The sequence below is a fragment of the Heptranchias perlo genome, unplaced genomic scaffold, assembly GCF_035084215.1.
Source record: "Heptranchias perlo isolate sHepPer1 unplaced genomic scaffold, sHepPer1.hap1 HAP1_SCAFFOLD_727, whole genome shotgun sequence".
NCBI lineage: Eukaryota > Metazoa > Chordata > Chondrichthyes > Hexanchiformes > Hexanchidae > Heptranchias > Heptranchias perlo.
The window spans coordinates 47,501-52,939 of record NW_027139758.1 but is presented as its reverse complement, the minus strand read 5'-3'; positions in this window follow the sequence as shown (position 1 = coordinate 52,939).

Genomic DNA, 5,439 nt, shown 5'->3' with positions numbered 1-5,439 from the left:
AGCACTCGGAGGTCGGGCGCTGCCCGCCGGAGGTACAGCGAAAGGCTGCAAACCACTTTCCGCCACCTCCCTCCGCGGGCGTGAGACCGACGGTCGTCGGGTTTGTCTCCGCGGCTAGAGCAGGACGAGGGGCAGCGAACGGTACCGGAACGAACCCGGTCGCACACCGGGAAGTCGACCAGCGGGCCGCCGAAAGCGTGCTCGGGTCCCCGGTTTGTCTGTCCCACCCGGAGGCTGATATCTGAGGAAGTCCGAGGCCGATTTCCTCCGGCTAACTCGGCGGGCAATGTGTCCCCCCCCCACCATCTTCGGCTGATTACCGTGGCTGGACCGGATCAAGGAGCAACGGAACCGTGCCAGAACGACGTCGGTCGGACGGCGTGAACTGATAGTGCCGAGGCCGGAAACCGAGCCGGAAATGTGCACCGATTTATTGGTCCCACTCGCAGGCCCATATCTCCGGAAGGCCGAGGCCGATTTCCTCCGGGTATGGTTCGCTGCGTGCAGCCGGAAGGGGAGCAGCGGACGGCACTGAGCAGCCGGAGGTGCGGCGCTGCCCGCCGGAGCTGCAAGCGAAAGGCTGCGCACCGCTTTCCGCTGGCTAACTCGGCGGCCGTCAGGCCGACCGACTCCGCTTCAGCACGGGAGCTGGAGTCGGGCAAGGGGCACCGAAGGGTACCGGAAGGATCACGTTCGGACACCGGGAAGTCGAGTGCCGGGCCGCCGAAAGCGAGCTCGGGGCCCCGGTTTGTCCGTCCCACCCGGAGGCCCATATCTCGAGAAGGCACAGGCCGATTTCCTCCGGGTTTGGCTCGCTGCGTGCGGCCGGACGAGGCGCAGCGAACGGTACCGAGCACTCGGAGGTGCGGCGCTGCCCGCCGGAGGTACAGCGAAAGGCTGCAAACCGCTTTCCGCCTCCTCTCCCCTCGGGCGTGAGACCGACGGTCGTCTGGTTTGCTTCCGCGGCAAGAGCAGGACGAGGGGCACCGAGCGGTACCAGAACGAACCCGGTCGCACACCGGGATGTGGAGTGCCCGGCCCAAACCCGCTACCCCCCCCCCCCCCCCCAACACCCGAAAGCGAGCCCCGGTTTGTGGATTAAAAGTGAAGCGGCAAAGATTTGTAAAACAGCGTGAAATGATGAACCAGAAGCCCAAAGTAATGGTGGGAATAAAAGTTCCAAAATGTGAAATGGTGAACCAGAAGTTGTGTGAACTGTTTAACCCAAAGTGGCAAAAATGGATTAAAAGGGGTGAAATGATCGACCGCAAAGCAGGGCAAGCATTAAACAAAAGCAGCAGCATTTTTTAAAAAGGGACAAATGGTTTACCAGAATCCCAAAAGAATGCTCAGAGACTTAAGTCCCAAAGGGGAAATGGTTAACCAGTAGCTGGGTGAACTGCTTAACCCAAAGTGGGAAAAAGGATAAAAAAGGGGTGAACTGATCAACCAGAAGTCGACAACAATGTGCGGCGATTAAGTCTGAAAGAGGGAAAGGTTGACCGGAAAGCAGGGAAATGATTAAACAAAAGCAGAAAAATTCAGTAAAAAGGGGCAAGTGGTGAACCAGAAGTTGGGTGAACTGCTTCACCAAAAGTGGGAAAGAGGATTAAAAGGGGAGAAATGTTGAACCAGATGTCGAAAACAATGCGCGGCGATGAAGTCTGAAAGAGGAAAAGGTTGACCGCAAAGCAGGGAAAGGATTAAACAGAAGCAGCAATATCTTTTAAAAAGGGACAAATGGTGAACCAGAATCCCAAAAGAATGCTCAGAGACTTAAGTCCCAAAGGGGCAAATGGTTAACCAGAAGCTGGGTGAACTGTTTAACCAAAAGTGGGAAAAAGGATTAAAATGTTGTGAAATGATTAACCAGAAGGCGAAAGCAAAGTGCGGCGGCGAAGTCCTAAAGGGGAAAAGGTTGACCATAAAGCAGGGAAATGATTAAACAAAAGCGGAAAAATTCAGTAAGAAGGGGCAAATGGTTAACCAGAAGTTGGGTGAACTGCTTAACCAAAAGTGGGAAAAAGGATTAAAAGGGGAGAAATGTTTAACCAGATGTCGAAAACAATGCGCGGCGATGAAGTCTGAAAGAGGAATAGGTCGACCGCAAAGCAGGGAAATGATTAAACAAAAGCAGAAAAATTCAGTAAAAAGGGGCAAATGGTGAACCAGAAGCTGGGTGAACTGCTTAACCAAAAGTGGGAAAAAGGATTAAAAGGGGAGAAATGTTGAACCAGATGTCGAAAACAAGGTGCGGCGATGAAGTCTGAAAGAGGAATAGGTCGACCGCAAAGCAGGGAAAGGTTTAATCAAAAGCAGCAATATCTTTTAAAAAGGGACAAATGGTGAACCAGAATCACAAAAGAATGCTCAGAGACTTAAGTCCCAAAGGGGAAATGGTTAACCAGTAGCTGGGTGAACTGTCCAACCCAAAGTGGGAAAAAGGATTAAAAGGGGTGAAATGATTAACCAGGAGGCTAAAGCAATGTGCCGCGGTGAAGTCCTAAAGGGGAAAAGGTTGACCAGAAAGCAGGGAAAGCATTAAACAAAAGCGGCAACATTTTTTAAAAAGTGGCAAATGGTTAACCAGAATCCCAAAAGAATGCTCAGAGACTTAAGTCCCAAAGGGGAAATGGTGAACCAGAAGCTGGGTGAACTGGTGAACCAAAAGTGGGAAAAAGGATTAAAAGGGGAGAAATGATTAACCAGGAGGCTGAAGCAATGTGCCGCGGTGAAGTCCTAAAGGGTAAAAGGTTGACAAGAAAGCAGGGAAATGATTAAACCAAAGCGGAAAAATTCAGTATAATGGGGCAAATGGTTAACCAGAAGCTGGGTGAAATGGTTAACCAAAAGTGGCAAAAAAAGATTTAAAGGGGAAAAATGATTAACCAGAAGTCGACAACAATGCTCGGCGATGAAGTCTGAAAGGGGAAAAGGTTGACCAGAAAGCAGGGAAACGATTAAACAAAAGCGGCAACATTTTTTAAAAAGTGGCAAATGGTTAACCAGAATCCCAAAAGAATGCTCAGAGACTAAGTCCCAAAGGGGAAATGGTTAACCAGAAGCTGGGGGAAATGGTTAACCAAAAGTTGCAAAAATGATTAAAAGGGGTGAAATGATTAACCAGGAGGCTGAAGCAATGTGCCGCGGTGAAGTCCTAAAGGGGAAAAGGTTGACCACAAAGCAGGGAAAGCATTAAACAAAAGCGGCAACATTTTTTAAAAATTGGCAAATGATTAACCAGAATCCCAAAAGAATGCTCAGAGACTAAGTCCCAAAGGGGAAATGGTTAACCAGAAGCAGGGGGAAATGGTTAACCAAAAGTTGCAAAAATGATTAAAAGGGGTGAAATGATTAACCAGGAGGCTGAAGCAATGTGCCGCGGTGAAGTCCTAAAGGGGAAAAGGTTGACCACAAAGCAGGGAAAGCATTAAACAAAAGCGGCAACATTTTTAAAAAAGTGGCAAATGATTAACCAGAATCCCAAAAGAATGCTCAGAGACTAAGTCCCAAAGGGGAAATGGTTAACCAGAAGCTGGGGGAAATGGTTAACCAAAAGTTGCAAAAATGATTAAAAGGGGTGAAATGATTAACCAGGAGGCTAAAGCAATGTGCCGCGGTGAAGTCTGAAAGAGGGAAAGGTTGACCAGAAAGCATTAAACAAAAGTGGCAACATTTTAAAATAATTGGCAAATGGTTAACCAGAATCCCAAAAGAATGCTCAGAGACTAAGTCCCAAAGGGGAAATGGTTAACCAGAAGCTGGGGGAAATGGTTAACCAAAAGTTGCAAAAATGATTAAAAGGGGTGAAATGATTAACCAGGAGGCTAAAGCAATGTGCCGCGGTGAAGTCCTAAAGGGGAAAAGGTTGACCAGAAAGCAGGGAAAGCATTAAACAAAAGCGGCAACATTTTTTAAAAAGTGGCAAATGGTTAACCAGAATCCCAAAAGAATGCTCAGAGACCAAGTCCCAAAGGGGAAATGGTTAACCAGAAGCTGGGGGAAATGGTTAACCAAAAGTTGCAAAAATGATTAAAAGGGGTGAAATGATTAACCAGGAGGCTGAAGCAATGTGCCGCGGTGAAGTCTGAAAGAGGGAAAGGTTGACCAGAAAGCATTAAACAAAAGTGGCAACATTTTTTAAAAATTGGCAAATGGTTAACCAGAATCCCAAAAGAATGCTCACAGACTAAGTCCCAAAGGGGAAATGGTTAACCAGAAGCTGGGTGAAATGGTTAACCAAAAGTTACAAAAATGATTAAAAGGGGTGAAATGATCAACCAGAAGTCGAAAACAATGTGCGGCGATGAAGTCCTAAGGTGGAAAAGTTACCCAGAAGGCAGGGAAATGATCAAACGAAAGCAGCCAAAAAATTATTAAAAGAGGGGAACTGATGAACCAAAAGATGAGAAACGGCCCGCAGAGACTAAGTCCAAAACGGGAACTGGTGAACCGGAAATGATTAACCAAAAACTAAGTCCGAAGAGGGAACTGGTAAACCAGAACTGAGTAACCCGATTTTTAAAATTAATTATAAATGGGGAAACGATTGAGCAAAAGGCGGAAATTAAGTCACAGGGACCAGGTCCGAAAGGGCAAGAGGTTACCCCGTAGGGGGCATTCGTCAACTCAATCTGAAAATTTTGGAGGCAAATCTGACCAAAATGCGGAAATCGGACCACACCGCGAGGGGCGCCATTCGACGGGGCAGGGGTAGACGCGTCGAACGGTGCCTGAAGGTCCCGGCTGCGACACGTGAGTCCGGAGATATGGCCAGTCAAAGTCTGATGGGAGGTACCGAAGCCGAAAAATCGAAACGCGTTTGCGGCGATTCGGTGTCAGAAAGTCGGTCACGAATTCAAATTCGTCCCGCTGATTCGCCAATTGCCAGCCGGTTCCGGGGGGATTGGCGGGGTACCTGCAGGATAGTAAGAGGTGGCATGTCGAGACTTAGCCTGTTTACCAGACTTGTGTCCAGCGCCTCCAGGTCTGCAGAGACCGACCCGGGCTGCCGCCCAACCGACTTTTAAGCCTTTTGGGAGTGGGAATTTTTCCCATTTTTCCCCATTTTTCGGGTTTTTTGGTCGGGCTTGAAAACGGCGGCCCCGAGGCCTCCCGGGGCTGGCGGGCTTCGGCTCCCTTGCGAGAGGGTCCGAATTCCACCCGTTTAAGCCCAGAAAGGAGTTCGGAAGTCAGTCGGTCGAGGGAACCCCTTCGGAAGTCCGACGGGGATGGATTCGGCCGGCGTTTCGGATCTCCGGTCAGAGGATTCCCCCCCTGGGCGGGGGGGTGCGAGTAGCTGCCGGCAAACGGTCCCTTGCACTTGTGGCACAAAAAGTCCGAGCACAGGTTAATGAGTTGGCCGCGGAAGCCCCTATGCCGAAATGAGAAAGCCCCCGTTGCGGGGATTTAGTGACGCATCTGCGGCCGGAGGTGGGA